The 18,995-nt window shown below is 38.5% G+C and overlaps 1 long non-coding RNA gene across 1 annotated transcript in view; it reads right to left on the bottom strand.

Annotated features, from left to right (window-relative positions):
- Positions 1-6,791: 6,791 nt before the first annotated feature.
- LOC124153522 overlaps positions 6,792-18,995 on the bottom strand; it is a 388,339-nt gene continuing 376,135 nt past the window's right edge. Inside the window, exon 3 of the long non-coding RNA XR_006863675.1 lies at positions 6,792-6,853. This is a non-coding gene — a long non-coding RNA (uncharacterized LOC124153522). The remainder of the gene's footprint in view (positions 6,854-18,995) is intronic.

The raw sequence follows: 18,995 nt of genomic DNA, 5'->3' as shown, positions 1-18,995 counted from the left end.
TCTCCAACTCATTTAGCTAATAGCGGCAAAATATCGACGGGCTGTAAGGTCATAACGTAACTGACGCTTACCGAGTGTCTCGCCGCTTCTCCGTTATTTCTCGGACTCACACATCCGTCTCGTGTAGTCTGTTGTCATAAACACGTCTGAGCGATTCTTTTTGTTTAATATTGGGTTACTCTGAATGTCTTGATAAACCAGATATTTAATGACGTCAGATATTCATGAAAGGTTGGCGATTAGCTGCGCATTTTTTTCATTCACAAGTTATGAGAAAATGGCTGGATAACTCATGGCTTCGAATACTTAGCCTGCTGGCAGGACAAACAGGGCGAACTTGCGGCAAATCGAAGGGCTTCGCACAGTTTCTGTAGTTTAAAAATGGTGCGTTTTTAACCTAAACATCATTTAATAAGCATCATTATTAATTTTCGTTCTTGCTGGCATTAGCCACGCTGGATTAATATTTCAAGACACAATTCACTCCTCCATGTATATTTTTCAATAATTGGAACTGGGATCTTCCAAAAATAACTAAAAACCAATAAATATGTTAGTGCTACCATGGATGCTTTCAAAGAGTGCCAGTAGGGCCGAATTTACACGAGAGCTATCTATCATTTTTATTAGTGAACTAAATTGAGATGCCAATCAAAAGGATTTCTTTAGTTCTCATCATGACACCTCAGGACGAAAACGGACTTTATTGTTAAAACGTTAGCATAAATAAATTAAGTAACTCGTGCTCAGAAATGGAATAATTGATTTTTTTACAGCAAAAATGCTCATTTTTCAGTATTTCTCTAAACTCCAAATTACATCTTATGAAGACCACCTTGAAGACATACCATACGCTACAACAGGTCACTTCATTCGAATTTTTCCTTTGATTAAGCTTAGGGTCTTCACAATTCCAAAAATAAAGGTAACTACTAAGAAGTGGGAGTGATAGCATGAAGAGGGATTTTGGGAATAGCAAGAGAAGGTGTTAGCACAGATCATAACAATCTCTCACTCCAAAGCAAGGAGGATGCGTGGAGTGAGGCTGGTCGGAGGAGATCGGCCACTGATTGACGGGTGCGGAGGACGCATTTTAGAGTGCATTTTTATAATCTACCAATTATATCTTCTGAAGGTTTCCTTGGATATATGAAATTCACTCCTGGTCACTGAATTTATTTTTTACTTCAGGGTAAGCTTTCAAAATTCCTAAATAAGGATGACTGAGGCAGGTGAGTAAGGATGTCTGAGACTACGGAGTGGCAGTGATAGCATGAAGAGGGATTTTGGGAATAGCCAGAGGAGGTTGAAGCACCGAGTATACCAATCTCTCACTCCGTAGAGAAAGGCGAATGCGTGAAGCGAGGTTGGTCGGAGGAAGCGACTGGTTGACGGGTGAGGAGCGGTCTACATTGAGGAGTGATCACGTGACTGGCTGGGCGGCGTGCACGGAGAGATGCGATGCGGATAAAATTGGGAGAGAGAGACTTTGGGAGGAGGAGGAGGTTTGGATTCGGGCATTCCCCCGGTCGCAAATTCCGCAGCTGCTCCCGGCTAATAATTGGCTCTAGCCCGCCTGGAAAGCGAAGGGGGATTGCTGGAGGAAGAGGAGAGGGCGGTGAATGGGGAGAGACGGGGGTATCACGTTCCGAAATAACTCTCCGCACCTCTCTTCCCTTCCCTATCTTCGACATAACTTTCCCTCTTAACAACATGTTCCACTTTCCCTCTCCCGCTCGCTGCCGAGGAAAGGGAAGACAATCACCGGGATTTACTGCCACTCCGCCCGCAAAACTGCGCAAGGTGAGTTGTGAGACCGGCACGTCACGAACGTTTCTCCTTTATCGGCTGCAGTCGCGTTATTAATGCCAGGCTGCGGCACCCGTCTGGGCTCATTAAGATACGTCCCTCAATTGCATATAACTGACATAATCTTCCTGACACCGGGATCACGTTTACACAATTACACTCTTCAGATCACTAGGGGTTAGTGGCAAGGTTGGACATTGAGAATTAAGCACCAATTCTTCTTAAGAAGATAACGATTTTCAGTTCAAATAGGTGACAAATCAACCACTCAGACAAACTTCGAGGCTAAAATACTAATTTTTGGCGGCAGGAAGTTAATCGCCACGTCATTATTTTTGCCTTATTTCGCATATGGCTCAACATTATTATAAATCAATAAATAAATAATAAATAAACATCTGTTGCAAATACTACTCTAAAATTTACGTGTCATACTTACTTGATGCTCTTTATTATGAGACCTAAGAGTCAAATCGATCAGGTTAATAATAAAATAGTAGAATAAAATATATCTCATGCTGTTCAATATTTTCTCTATATTTGACAATGCATTTTTCGAATCTCTCCATGTGAGATTCGGGCAATGACCTGAGTTCAATGAATTCGGTCAACGAATGAGATGCAAAAAGTTACTTGGTATCATTATAAAAAGATCATAAACCAGCGATCCTCGATTCTTTTAAAAAAATATAATAGAAGCACCTTATCCTATATATGCTACTTAATACCCTAAGGCAATTCATAGCAATTGGAGATGGCTAATAAGTACCTGAATTATTGTGTAAATAACCGATGAACAATTTCCAGGGGGGTAAGAAGTTTTAAACGCGTAATTAAGTTATAATTGTTTTGGTTAAAAAACAAAGCATTCTTAGGGTTAGGAGACAGACTGATACTCACATACTATTTTATTGGGAATTTTTTGGATTACAACAAGGAATCATTTATATATTTATTAATAATATTACCCTTTGTAATACTTTCATCACAATCTCAAAAAGTATTCACGATGCACATGCCAAAGGAATATCTACCGCTATAATAGGAGCGAAAATTGATTTTTATAGTTTGAGATTAGCTCTTTCCCCACGATTGATGACCAAATAACTTAACTTCTATGTAACAGAATAAATTTAAATTCTTCTATTTTACTCTCACTTTACATTATAACCCTATGATAATTCCCAACCCCCTGTGGATATATAAGATGTGTGGCGCGAGTGAGGTCAGCCAAGAGACCCAGGGTTGAGGAATGAAAGCGAGTGCGCATGCGCCGCTTCTGCTTCAATCTATCCCGCTCGGTTCAAGGTACGGACCACGAGATCCCGTACGTCCGCGTGTGGCGAGGTTATTCAGGCCAGTTATTAGAGGGATGGAGCACTTGACTCGTAATTGGGTGCGGTTCAGTAATAGCGAGATGAGCTCTATCTTGCTCACCCGGATGATCGAATTAGAGCAGAGTTTTCTGTGACACCCAATGCAATGTGATAAGAAAATAAATGGCAATCAATGGAATTTATCCACATTTAATTCAAAGATTCACTATTAGACTTTGCTTTAAGCTGACTCAGTTTTTTTTTCAAGTGGTCAGTTTTCATCAATGTCCTTAGGTTTAAATAGAACGGAATAGTAGAATTCCTACGTAGGACTTTTGTCTATATATTTGAGCATATTCCATCCTCATTATATTCAAGTAATTCATCCCTTACTGTCTATGATTGTTAAAAGCAGTCTGCATTTTTCATGCATCATTCTTAGCTCGTACCAAATTTATGTTTTTTCGTTTTATTATTAACACAAAAACGATACTTATACAGTAATTTCTTCTATTTTTCTATAGCTGTGTACAACTTGCCGCTACTAGTTTTAAATATATCTTTGGGCGTAATAAACTCAATAAATCATTGTATATTGGTGTCTACTTCACGTGTTTGTATTTTAGGTACTATTCTAAAAAATTGATATGTGTAACACCCGCTGGCCTCAGTGGCGGCTGGGTAATGTCTTCGCCAACTAATCCGAAGATCTCGGATCCGAGTCCCTCCAGGATATGTCACCCCTATCCACGACATGAGTTTTCGTGTTTGAACTGTCGTTAATTGTTGGGATGTTAATGCCATTGTGAGCCGTTTTCGGGGTATGTCAGATATAAAAATCTGGTCATGTATGTCATGCACCAAATTATTTTTAAAAATTTCCGTGTATTTAGTGGACTGGTTCAACCTTCTGGTGATAAAGTCAGTAGTGTATACTTCGGACAGGTTTTTTCTAACATAAATAAAACTACTGTAGGAAATAGACACAAACTGTAAATGTAAACCAAAACTCTGAAGAGCCCTTAAGCTCTAAAGGAATATCTACATATAATAGAGGCGAAAAATGATTTTAAGAGCAAGAGATTAGCTCTTTCCGCACAATTGATGACCAAATAACTGATAAGTAACAGAATACATTTACCTCCGTCTTTACATCTATGGAATATAATAGTCAATGTATCATTGTATATTGGTGTCTACTTCACGTATGTAACTTTTCACATTGAAAATAAGGAATTGTTATCCCACCGTGCTTTTTTATTAAATTTCATTGTATTTTCTTGTGTTGTTCCGAGTCATATTTACCTCCATCTTAATTGGGGAATCCTTTTTTCTAATGCCCATACCATGTTAGAACTAAAATACCCTACCTTGGAACACTGCAGCAAGTTTTTAACTAACATTTCACAGTAACAAAAAATACATGAACATAGGAAAAAATCTAATAAATCGACCCCACTATTTGAGGATAGCATAATTATGCAACGGTAGATACTGTTCCGATCACACACTGTTTGAATCATCGTAGCCAATCTGAAAAATTAAAAAGTCCCCACTTTCCCAAGTCAGATTCTATTCCCAATTATGGGAAACTGATTGCATTAATACAACGAGCAAAAAATTCCTTCAGTGTGGAATTTATTCAGCAGGAGAAAAAAATAATAAAAATTCGATACAAGAGTGAAGTACCCTTAAGCTGATCGTGATTTGGTGCGCATACTAGGGTCTTACTTAAGAGAGAGTTTTTCATGACTTTCCTTCCGTCCCAACAAATTTATTGCACGCATGGAAATGGTTTTTCTCCCTCAACATGCACTCCTGAGTTCCATATCCTGTACCTTCACCGCATTTTATAGACTTGTCGTTTTTATCCTCTACATCCCAGAATTATCTTTCTCCCCAACCTCAGAAAATCCCACTTTATAACCTTCTCTTCCCAATTCTTGCCACTAACCCACCTTCTCCACACGGTGATATTTTGTTTGGGAGGAAGCCTCTGCGGTTGTGTGGGAAAAATAAGGTAGTGTGTGAAAGAGAAGATCTGGGTGAGTTGGAAGGGGTTGGTAAAGATGTGATGAGACGGAAATGTATGAGTACACACTTCGTCCTCTATTCACAGATTAAATGGCCGATGGTGGCAGCAGCATCATTTCCTTTTACATCGGGGTTTTTAAATTAACAATTAAACGTACACGAAAATCCATGCCCTGAATAGAGGAAACCTACCCAGGTGGGACTCGAACCCGCGACCACTTGCTGGTGAGGATTTTACCTCGCTGCCACCGAGCAGCATGCGGTATAAGCGATATCTTGTCTGCATCTGTCAACGGATATGTGCTCAAGACAGGTAAATTCAAGACAAAACCTCATATGATTATATTTTGATCTTTTTAACGAAGATTTCTATTTGAAATTCTTTATCTAACGCAAAATTACAGGTATGACTTATTTAAGCGAGTATTAGTAGGTATTTAACGTCCCCGGACGGTTCTCGAAAGTGCACGCGAACTGAATGCTAATTAAGATGACTTTAATCGATAAAAAATTAACCCATTCAAAACTAATTTATAAAAGCGGTGTTTTTGCAAATAATAACATAAAATGTTCATAAAATTAATCACGATATTCACAGAGACCGCCAAGAAATCACAAAAAATCCCATGCGCTCAAATACCTGTATTCACGCGCTCAACTTCCGAAAGTTTCGAATTTTTAACGCCAAGAGTCGGACACTTCGCTTGGATTCGCGAAAATACAGCCCCTCAATCAAATATCGAGATATTTACGGCAGACATCACGAGTTGTGCCAGCGGATTCAGGAATAAATTAACTTTATTTCCCCTTAAAATTGATCATCACTCGTTTTTCTCATCCCGCAAATATTTTATTACCTCAGATATGTTTCCCATGGGTATCTTCCTCACACTATGGTATCTCAAGTCACCAGCAGTTTTAACAGCTTCCGTTTTCACCAATCTGGTACACATTCATGGGAAATAACTGAATTATAAAAAGAGATGGAACTAGTTGCGTACGCGTGGAAATGCGCAATCTCTTTTTAATTAACTCAGGATGAACTGCCATATCATCTCATCTGCCTCAGTTCCTTTTATTCGGGAATCACTAAACCTGTAAAGATTTTTAGAGGATTTAAGCTTACTTACTCCCAATATAATAAGACTCTTTTCCTTCGCCACAAAACTGACGTAAACAAATTTTTAATATATTTTTTATAAATTTTCTTCTTTTGGTGTTCCTTTAGTTTTTAGACCTCGATTCATTCATTCGTTCAACCGCAAATAGATACCGCCATATAAAGAAATAGATGGAGTACATAATTGCACTTGGAAAAACGATGTAAGTTGAATGCTGGCTCTATTTTACCTTACTACGTCCATAAAAATTATTACTTCTACATCACAAGTATCAAAGTTAATATTCATAAAATAAGTTGTCTAAAGGGAATGCTGACCATTTTATGGATCTAAACGATTGCGGCTTATTAAATCACGAGAATAATAATGACAAGTCAATTACCAAATTACAAAGTTATAAATGAACATTCGTGAACACTATTCTCCGAACGAAATGTAAAATTCAATAAAATTTGAATGAAACGTAATTGCCTATTTTCAAATGTAACATGAATTTAAATGAGGCAGCTTACCATTGCATTCCTGGACAATCTCTGTGGTAATTCAATCCTCCTCTCGTAAGGAACACACCACCTGGAAAGTAAGATAGAATTTATGTACTGAGAAAACGTAATTTGACTGTTGAATTTGCACATAAACGTTTACGTAAATGAGTAATTTGAGTAATTAAGAATCCATTCAGACATTGTAGCATCCTCAGTCTAAATAAAATATTAACTCCTCCCTTCCTATGAGTATTGCTTTCAAAATTGGCCTATGTGTTCTGCAATTTAATTGCTGTAATCTACTTGCTCAGTATGACATGCTATTCTGTTACTTCATATTTTAATATATGTGCCAATTATTTAATGAACCATTACCAATTCATGATACAAAGGAATATTTTCCTTGCGCCATGAAAATAAAATTTCAACCTTCCTTGTTAGGTTAAATATTAAAGAAAAATAGTTTCTTGTCTTTCTCTCATTTAAACATTGCTTTCTATCATTATCATTAACTTAGAACTAAAAGCAGAAAAAATTAGTCTAAATTAAAGTTTGGCACTTCTTTGCTAAAAAGCCAGTTTTTCTATATAGTATTATTTCATTTAACGTATTTACTCACTGAACAAAGGGGTAAAAATGAAGCGTAATTTAATATGATGTACAGTTAAAATTAATTACGATAAAGATCACCAGGTTTCCTCATCCTAAGACCAGGCGAATATATCCTTTTGATGGCATTTATATTTGCCTTTCCTGATACATCATCCGTGAATAATTAGATCTCATGCAAATGCAACGTTTTCCACGTATTAGCGCTCTACTCACCTGCGCGGTCACCCAAGAACTCATATGAAAGCGGTCATGTGGCTAGCGTGTCGCTTCCACACGACAAATCAAACCTTACGTTGAACATGGATGGCCGATGAACAAGGCTTGCAACGTTTTTGCTTGAGAAACCGCGCCTTGGATGATGAACATGAAAACATTAATTCCCGCTCTATTGAGGAGAAAGGCTACCTCTCACTCTCAAAGAAAGGGACCGCATGTTCAAATTGGGATGAAAAATGTCACGGCTGCAAGGGAGAACTTGAAGCGAATCTAGGCCATCACCCCCATTTTCCTTCTGTGACCTTAGTTCTTCACGCAGTTTGCTAAATGAATAGCTTTGACGATGTCTGGGACTCGTTGAGTGGAAAAGTCATAGCAAACAATAAAGGTCAGCTTTTGTGCAAACAGTCGGGACCTAGTTAAATGACAGTTCACTCAGGTATCGTATTTGAGGCCAATCGTAAGTGGCGCGTGGGCCAATAAGTGGCGCCCGGCCGGAGAGTTTCGGGTTTGAATCCGTTTGAACAGGGTTAATACCAAGTTTACATTTATTCCCTGATTTCCTCCTGATTATCAGTCCAATTTACCCCTCCTTTCCCTTATATGTATGAAAAAGCACCCTTAAATGAGGATTCAGTAGAATATAGAGAGAATAATGAAATTTCCACTCGTAGGAAGATTTTAAAGTGTTTCAAATCAAATTTTTATATTTATCTTCACCTACCTGAAAAGAGCATATTTAAGGCCTTCATCAAGGGATTCTAAATATCAACAACGATGGACTATCATAACATGACCTGGATATGGGCAACCTATCCAGGGGATTAAACCCACAACCCTCGATTGGGGAGACGAGGACTTTACCACGCCGCCACCGAGACCGGCAGATGTGACAACAATTACGTCTTCCTCTGTCATAGGAAGGTCGTAAAACAAATACTACAAAATACGCACTCAACAGGGGGTGTAGCGGTTGGATGCATTAGTGTTCTATTCGGGATATGATTCCATATGGATTCGATTTCTTCTTCATTCGATCAGAGGGTGTGGCGGAGGGGGCTGATATACCGATATGTGCCTCTCTTTAGTCCTCCTGGTCGAGGAAAACGCAGAAACGTAGAAGGTAAAGCACCAACGTCACAATGTGCCGTATGGTATATGGTGCTAACAAATTAATGATTCCCGTATTTTGAAAAAGATTCCGAGATCCAGATGCTTCCCTGTCTTTTCTGCAGGGTATTCACTCAGCAATGCGTAGAAATCGCCCCTAAGGAGAATTCAGTTGGCTGACTCTCCCAGCCATTCACGCGACACCTGGCACCAAATAAACAGTGTGATATCTTCTACTACAACCACTTCTTCCAATCACTATCAGCCCTAGTGATGGAACGAGACTCGGGTTCCGAAATGTTGGCCAAATTGAGAGAAATAACCCGACTAGAATCCCCGAATAACCTTTTTTGACTATACTCGCCAGGAAACCATTATGTATTGTTTGAGATGATTTCATTCCTCACCTAAAACGCTCAAACATAGTTAAAACCCATAAATAGGATATTTCAAGAAAGTTTGTTCTGTATATAGCAAGTCATATGGAATACAATAAACGTGTGGTAAGAAATACAAAAAATATATTTACAAAAGTAAAAATTCTCTCAAATTTTTTTCAAGTCAATTAAGGACAAATATTGCCGAGTAGCATCAGATGTAGGATGCTATCTTTAAGACGACTAAAAATTCGAATGAAAAATATAAAAACTGGAGAGGGCACTTATTTACAACCGCTATACATCCTTCTGTCTTATAAAAAGTTACACCAAGTTAATATAAGGAAGACCAAGATAAAATTATGTATTTAGTACTTAGAATAAAAAAACGAAGACACGGCAACTCGAACCATCTCGCCAATGCAAATATACCGCAGCGCCGTATAATTCGGCAACCGCAGCGCCGTATAATTCGAAAAATCAGGCTGATTTCAGATTCAAACGGCTATGAAGACGACTTTTATGAAAATATGGGATAATGGATAATAGAAAAGAGTGGATACATGTTTATTGTTTATGAAAATGAAATTTGCCTATGAAATTTGCCTATCGCAGAGCTGTATGCATATGCATTAGGGTGGCCCGAAAAAAGGTTTTTTTTTCCTGATCAAATTTGCCCTACGCGGGAAAGTTGCGAAATGATATAAGGATCTCGCACGCAAAATTTTTTCAAATCGGATAATATTAACCACTGCCGCCCGAGCTCTAAAGTTTAAAATTTTGCGAAAAATCAGGCTGATTTCAGATTCAAACGGCTATGAAGACGACTTTTATGAAAATATGGGATAATGGATAATAGAAAAGAGTGGATACATGTTTATTGTTTATGAAAATGAAATTTGAAGTTTATTTGACGAAATCTATGGTTAAAAAAATGTCTATGAATTAACAACAAAATTATAGTATAGACCACCCGCACAACACAACTCCTTTTTGCCTACATTTATAAAATTCCATTTTGGGGGCTAAATTACACGTAAAATAATATTTATTTCGATTGAATTTCATTTTTTAGCAAATAAGTCATCATATGGTAGTAAATAATCCCACAAAGAAGTGATAATAAGGTAAATTATTTGAAATTAACATCAATCATAATGACGAATAACATACCTGTGGAGCTATTTTCAACAAGAAATTCAGTCAAGGCTGAGAAAAAACAGAACCTGAACACCAAGAATTTCACTAAGTAGCTCTCTGCTAGTTTTGTGAAGAAACTACCCAGAACTCACCACGAGGAAGAGGCTACTATCGAGTTCCACCCGTGTCCCCCCAACCAACATTCCAAAGGATTACGGGAGGATTGACGCAATGGTTAGAATAGAGGGAAAGCGTACCAGATGTGGAGTGGAGTGCGTGATATTTGTTGCACCCGAAAATTTCAGGGGTAATGATATGCCCACTTATGAAGAGATGATGAAAATGTTTTTGTACTCTCGGTACGTTGAAGAAGAAAGTTAAAATGGTACCATTATTCCTGTGCCGGGAATCGCGGAGACAGTGGCTTATGACAATGAAGGCCTTTGGCATAGATCCTCTACCCCAGTTGTTGGATATAGGTAAATTGTTTGACGAATTATTCAATATCATCGAAATAATCGCATATTCTTCCATCCGTCAACAAGAATGCTTTCATTGATCTGAAGCAAGACTTTTTTCGTCACGCACGTCAGCTTTTTGATGTTGCGGCATGTAAATTGCTTTAGTGAGACTGATTTTGTTTGTGATATTCCTTCGAAAATGCTTAGTTTAGCATGGGAATTCCCTAAGGACAGAGAAGAGGCAGGAAAATGAAGATAGGCGCCATCGATGTGCACGAGACCAAAAATAGGAAGACGAGGCTTTGCAGGTTGGAAGGAAAAAAGGAACACCCGAATGCCCCACCATAGTTTGTCATAAAACTTTTGTTGAGAAGACTCAGGTGATGAAATGACATTGAACGAAGAGTTATGTGATGCAAGTGAAGGAGAGGATTTGATGGAAAAAGGTTAGTGTAAGTAATTTGAAATTGCCAAGATTTTCCTCATCCTGTGAATAATTCTGCATATCAAACAATACCTCTGTAGCACTTGCATCTGCGCACCTTATAGATATCGGGTTGGTTACTCAAGGAGTCGATGTACTTGTTGTTGACAAGAACAAAGTTATAAGGGGAAGGGAAAGATTGCGCACGTCTCTTCGGAGGAATGTGGGAACTGTTAAACTGCGCTTCGACGAGAGGAAAGACTTTGCTTTCGTTTATAGTCAATCAAAGTGAAAAACAATAGGTGAGGAGCATGTAACTCTCGTTCAAGAGCCCGGTTCACGCTACTTATGGCATGTCACCCCATGTGTCAGCAAAGCTATTGGCCTCTAAGATTCCATCACGAATTTTCTAGGGGAGGAAATGATCATTATCGATGGACTCCAAGCAATTGTGTGCGATGGAACTGAGGTTAACACCGGAAGCCATGCCGGAGTAATCAGGAGAATGGAAATGGCCCTAAGAAGACCTTTGCATTGGTTTGTTTGCCTGCTTCATTGCAATGAACTATCGTTCAGCACCGTCAAAAGAACTGATGACCCTGGCACAATTTGTTATCGAAGTCTACGCTCCAATGCGGTTTTCAATAAAATTGAGAAAATATTCAAAAGGCCCGAAGCATATTATGAACATGATTCTTCTTCTGAATTATATAGATAGAGACATCAAATTACTCCGCTACTCTATGATTTAGGGAAATGTAATTTTTCTCACCCAGAGAATATTCTGCTTGCAATGTTAGCCGATGAACGCAGACAAATTCGTGCAATGGCCATCACAAATACATTGAAATCGAGAGAAACTCAGCAGGAGGAATTGAGGAAATTCGAATTTTCCAAAGCTAACCTTCGATGGAGTGGACCGAGTCGGACATCGAAACGTCGGCAGATATGGAGTTCCTGACCCGGTGGCGATCCCGAGAACTCTTCACTCAGTCCATTCGCCGGTAAAGCACAAAGTCTTTCTAAACTTCGATGCTCAAAATTATATTGACTTGGTTGACTGGGAACCAATTGAGGTAAATCAACAACCAATAGTAGCTGGGATGACAAACAAAAACTTGGAAGACCTTGTTACGGAAAGATTTGTATTAGAAGTACCTTTTCCCTGCCATACACAAGCAGTTGAAAGGATGATACAATTGATAATGTTAGCATCAAAATCCGTGTGCAGTATAGAACGCAGGCATGGATGGGCATTACCGTGTATAAGAGACGAAGAAATTCAACCGAAATTTGAAAAAATCACAAAATAATTTTGTCAGAGAAATTGATGTGCTTTCACAATCGTGTCCTTCGGAAGGTCGGCTGGGTTGGACACGGGTGGAACTCGATAGTAGCCTCTTCCTCGTGGTGAGTTCTGGGTAGATTCTTTACGAAACTAGCAGAGAGCTACTTAGTGAAATGCTTGGTGTTCAGGCTCTGTTATTTCTCAGCCTTGGCTGAATTTCTTGTTGAAAATAGCTCCACAGGTATGTTATTCGTCATTATGATTGATGTTAATTTCAAATAATTTACCTTATTATCACTTCTTTGTGGGATTATTTACTACCATATGATGACTTATTTGCTAAAAAATGAAATTCAATCGAAATAAATATTATTTTACGTGTAATTTAGCCCCCAAAATGGAATTTTATAAATGTAGGCAAAAAGGAGTTGTGTTGTGCGGGTGGTCTATACTATAATTTTGTTGTTAATTCATAGACATTTTTTTAACCATAGATTTCGTCAAATAAACTTCAAATTTCATTTTCATAAACAATAAACATGTATCCACTCTTTTCTATTATCCATTATCCCATATTTTCATAAAAGTCGTCTTCATAGCCGTTTGAATCTGAAATCAGCCTGATTTTTCGCAAAATTTTAAACTTTAGAACTCGGGCGGCAGTGGTTAATATTATTCGATTTGAAAAAATTTTGTGTGCGAGATCCTTATATCATTTCGAAACTTTCCCGCGCAGGGCAAATTTGATCAGGAAAAAAACCTTTTTCGGCCCACCCTAATGTGTATATGAATATATTTTTTTGTTACCGTGTTTATTCAACTTAGGGTACTATATTTTTTCCTTATTAGGGATAGAATAAATCCATCATTAGCGATCCTAACTACCGTTTTTAAAAGCTTTCAAAACTACAGCTTTTTGTTTACCACTCTTGATTTTATATTAGAGCATAAAGTTCATAATCATTAATTTTTATTTTCAGATTGCTGATTTTTGGATGCAGAATTTCCTGTAAAAACTTGTTTTTCTACGAAGTCCTTCGACGAAGGCATGGACCAAAGGAGTCAGGCAAAGAAATTTTCAGGAAAGGACTCTAGGAAACTGAAACAACGGCAGTAACACTATAATAATGAATATGAATATTACAGAGATATTGGAAGATCAATCAGCTTTTTCAAGATTCCTTCCGGGCTAATTAATTCTCATTATATATCATCAAAATTTGAAGTTATTTTCAAAATGTAATGTACGTATTTAGTGCCTCAGGAGAAAAATATGATCTTTTGAGCCGAGGGCAATGGACAGCTAGATGAGACTAAATTTATTTTGCAAATTAGTAGAATTCCTAAAATGCGTATTATCCACAAGAATTGTGGACTTTATTAACATTAATTCCTAGGGATGTGCGAGTACTCGAAAACTCGAGTCGAGTCGAGTAGTCTCTGTTACAGAGATGTCGAGGTCAATAAGTTCAGAAAACTACCGTGAAGGGGCGCTATCATGAAATTCAAGCATTAATATCGTTTTTAAGTCGATAAGTCGTTCTAAAATACCTTAACCTAATAGTTTCAGCTATCTGTACACGTAGCAGTCAACCACTATAGCCGTCGACGTGGGCGCCGAGAGCGGCAGCCGACCGTCTTCCGACCCGGTGTATTCGTAGTGGACCGCTGCATCGCTCATATTTTCGTATGCGATACTTTTATACCCTACCTTCTTTTCTTAAACGCCGAGATAATACGTAAAAAGTGTTTAGAATTCTATGAAAAAATGTAACTTTTAGCTATTAGCTTACAGTGGAGCAGTTTTTCCCGGTGTTTGACCTCACAAGTGAAGACATCTTTTGGCATGCTTGAGTTCTACATACGTCCCATGTTAATTTTCGTTTACTCCTTTGTTGCGTTTAGTTTCCTTCTTAAACTTACAAAAATATGCTTATGTAAATTAAAGGTAGTGGGAAATAATAAAAATAAATTGTCTACAAAGCTAAGTTCTATATTTTGTTCGCTAAGTTCTATATTTTGTTCGCTTCGTCTCATTAAATTCCATGAAGATTCAAGATCCAAAAAAATTATTGATATAGTTTTTAATATAAATTTCCAAGGCTCCCAAATCTTGAAATTTTGGCAAGAAAGTACTTGTGCAGCTACACAATTGTGATGATGAATGAAAACACCGTTGAATACACAAGTGTGTAGCGATAGACAATTTTCTGCAGGCAGTAACACCATAACATGGAAATGTCAAAGTCTCCTGTCTGAACATGTAGAACATGTAGGTTATTCTGCATGAGAATTTGAAGGGGTCAAATATTCCATGATTCATTTACGCATATTATCGTTATTACAATTGAGTAAATACATTTACCCAGGGCTCTTCCTAGCAGTTTGGATACATATATTAATTTAACTGTCGACGTATTAAAAGAGGCTAATTTATTTCAGTAGCGCTTATGGAACTGTTTAAGGCATATAAGTATAATTTTAATGCATCTCCTGATTCCGACACAATTACCATCAAAGTTCCCCATTATCTTTTTATTTTTTCATCATGGCTAAGTATTCAGAATAGAAAGTTCACAAGGGGCTTAGAAAAATGGGATTAAGTTGGAGCATTCAAAGTTGCATTTCCTGATCCAGAAAATACCATACTCTACTCGACTAGATACTCGCGAGTAGTTTTTAGCTCAACTCGATACTCCACTTTAGGTCAAAAAGTACTAGTTGCACGTCCCTAGTAATTCCACTTCCAGTTTAAGTATGGAAAGGTAATTGAAATTCAACTACCAGTCAATCTATACTGTCGAAAGTAGATGTCCTATCAAAAAAGGAAGATTAATGTATTCATTTTAGTCCTTATCATCTAGGTACAAGCTGTTTTGAACATGTGCTTTTCCAAAAACTTAATGATCAGAAAATGACATTATAGCGAGAGTTCTCAAAACAATATTGAGAATACAACAACTTTTCTCACACGTCTTGTGTTCTGTTACTACTGGAAAATACACCTCCAAAGCCCCTTCGGTAATAAACTACGATATTATATTACGCTGACCTGTTAACGCTTTAAGGTAAATTAGATATATTCTAATCTCTTCAAATGCATGGCTACGTTATTTCACTCCTGCCTGCCTATATGCGAGTCTAATTAGGCTAGAGCCATTAACTATGACGTTCAGCATAGCGTTTATATCGGTAAATTCTAGAATACAAGCCGCAAGAATGGCTTTATCCAAATATATTTATGCAAATTTTGAATAAACTAATATTACAGACGGAATGGGAGATATCCGTATCAGAGAATTTCGGGGATCGATTTAAAATTATTTAGAAAATGCTACGAGATGCTAAGTATGTACTTCGAGACTAACTACGTCTAATGGTATGAGGCACGGCATTCAGCAAAAATTCCTCTGCGAATTGTACCAGCCCGTACTGAAAATATTCATCAGGATCATTTCATGATAAAACTAACTACCCTGTAATTCATTATGCATGATGCCTCATCACAGTAATGAAAGAAAAGCATTCTGTGTCTTATCTAGATTATTGGCCAGGAAACATTTTATTACTTAAGAAAATACCGTTTCGGTGACTTTATTCACCTTCATCGGAGCTAACAATAAGTATTTATTTTTCTATGACAAATCCTTTTAATTAATGTTTTTATTTTTTCTCGAGTATCATTGTCCGAAAAAGGAAAAAGAGCTAGTGAAAAAATATTTGATAAATATATTATAAGTATTAAAAAATTAAAATAAAGTTTTGGCGTAGTCATTACTTATTTCTGTATTTGATGGAAACTTTTCTTGAATGAATGGAGGCACCGTCAACTAAGAAAAATGAAATTTTCATATATGTTACAATGCAATAGAAATGCAAAGCAATATCGCTAAAAAGATGACAAACTGACGAATGCTTAATGCAATTGATAGAAAATGAAGGAGATTGATCATAGAAAGAAAAGTCATGAGTTTGAGATCGTAAAAGTTGGAGGATTGAGGTTATATTGGCATCAATTAGTTGTGAGCATTTAAATATAATGAAAGTCATTGATTTAGGCCACAAATCCATAGATAAAAATGGAGTGATTTTTAATACACAAAACGTTTCCGTAAATGTAGATCTATTTCAAGAAATGGGCACGCATTGCCGCAGAAAGATTGAGGTTTGAAGCGAGTTAAGTGCACATAGAAACGGTTAAGTTGCATTCTCACACAACATATTGATTGAATAAGCTTTTTAACAAAAGTAATCACATACAAGATATCCAATATATATGTTGAGTTCAATTCCAAGATTCAAGCATTAATATCTTTACCTCTTTACCAATTCATTTATAATAACGACGCACCATGGAAAAGATGTGCAGGAAATTATTCAGGAGAACATCACTAAACATGGTATCTAAGAAAAAGCATTATGAACCTTATAAAATTACACAGAATTATTTTTTAATAGCCGAATTTTATGCAAATGCTAGAACCACCCGGTGTAATCGAAAAAGAATTTTTTTCTGAGAGAAGAGTTTTCAAGATTCTCACGTTTCTGTCTTCCCAAGAACTTTCTCCATGGAGCGCAGGTTATCACAATTTGGGACGTGACCCTGGTTTTAAAAGCGATAAATGGAATGGATAATGTTGAATGGATAATAGAATAGAGAACAAAATGAGGGCCAGGGTTGAAAAAGTGGTTAAGGTGGGATCACGAAAAAGTTTGTCGAAAGACGAAAATAGGAAAGGAAAATGATATGCATAAGGAGTGCACATGGAAAGAAGAAGAGCACGAGCGTTCAAAAAATACGTATCATATATGAGTGGAGAGGTTTTGGGGGAAGAGGAGAGTGAGGAAGAAAAACCCAGAAAGCGGTAACAAGAAACAGACTGGGAGTCTCCCGACCCCCTCTTCCACCGAATACGCGCTCCGAGCGCGACCACTGAATCCTCCATTGAGGAGGACCTCCATTTCCCTACCGAGGCTCTTGAGGGATGAATGCAGATGGCAGTCTTGACGCCAGGCAAAGGCATTCAGATAGCAAAGGGGTAAGAAAAAACAGAGAGGAAAGGGTGATAGTGCAGAGCTCTATGGTTCGAAGAACGTAGGGGTTCAGGGCAGGAAGATTCTCATGGAAGAGTTATTGGAAATTCAACCGGGAAGAAAATGCGTAGAATGAGATTAGGGGGGGCGGGAGAAAACCTTTTAACACCCACTCACATACCGCTAACCATCCCTCTACTGCACGCAAAAAGAAAAAAGAGAAAAAAAATCCTTTCAGCATGGAACACCGCGCTTTACCCGAGGTTCTCGCAGAAAAACGCTCCAAACATAGCGAGCAGCGATTTTCATATTTTCTCCCTTCCGCGAAAAATTCCCTCCGCGCTTTCCTGCAAACCCTGGTTCGGCCCCATCATCAAGGTCTCCTCTCCGTATCCTCCTGCTATCTCTTTCCCTAACCAACCGCCAAAACTGTGCGTCCCTTTTGCCAGCGATATGCCGTCACGTATCCCTCCAATCCCAAACCTTCCCTCACCCCACCCCTTGCGAAAAGGATCAGACAGGTATGCGAAAAGTGGAATGCCAAGAGAAGAGGGGAAGGGAGGGCTGCTCTAGATTGTTACAGAGGACATTATCGAAGGACTCGAGAGTTTGGGATAGAGAGAATTTTCAGAAGTTTTTCGCATAGGAGGCGGAAGAAAGGGAGGAGGAAAAAAAGAGGGGAATGCCTAGGGCCAAAAAGGACCAGAGGAAGAGAAAAATACCAGGAACGAAAAAAATAACAAGAGACGAAGATACATTTTTTTAATGGGGAAGGCGGACGAAAAAGGGCTAAGGTACCTAAAGAGAAAGGATGGGGATAGGGGACGGGACACACGGAAAGAGAAAAGAGGGGATGGAACGGGAAGGATAAAAATCAGGGTGCAGGAGGAGAGGGGAGGATGGAAAATCGGGTTGAACATTCACATGCAAATGGGTGGACGTGGTCCACATGCCAAATCCAGTGTTTTATGGGAGGCAAAAAGATGGGCAATGGTTTGGCTGGCCGTGCCGCTGCGGAGGGCGGGTGAGAAGGAAAGTTGAGGAGCGAAGAGGGGGGTGGGGAGGATAAAAGTATTTGGGGGGGAAGGGGTTTGAGAGCGATAAAAGGAAAGGATAGCAGCAGCAGATTGGCGGTGGTTGAGGGCCGAGCGAGGAGATGAGGGGAGTAAAAAAATGAGGGTGAGGAGAGAGGAGAGGGATGGGGAGCAAAAATGGATATGCAGATATGGAGAATGCAGTAGAGTGGGAGCAAACCCCGACCACCATTCCATTCTCCCCTAAAGCACGCCAATTCTGGCCCTACTTTACCCTTTTCCCGTCGCTCATCTAATCTCACTAAAATCCTTATTGGCCTCCTCGACCACCGTTGAAAGTACAGGTTTTACTCCTCGCAACCCTTTCGGTATGTCTCACGACTCAAGGTTTAGAGAACTCAGCTACTACCAGTGTTAACAGCAGCGAACACTTTTATCACGGCATCAAATGGCATATGGATAAAACTAAAGAGGGGCACAGGTTCAAGAATAAAATTAGTTCAAATTTAGGGAAGTAGATAAATTCCGCGAGAG

This window comes from Ischnura elegans, chromosome 1 (assembly GCF_921293095.1).
Source record: "Ischnura elegans chromosome 1, ioIscEleg1.1, whole genome shotgun sequence".
In the NCBI taxonomy this organism is placed as follows: Eukaryota; Metazoa; Arthropoda; class Insecta; order Odonata; family Coenagrionidae; genus Ischnura; species Ischnura elegans.
The sequence above is the reverse complement of the archived record's forward strand: the minus strand, read 5'-3'. Positions and strand labels throughout refer to the sequence as shown.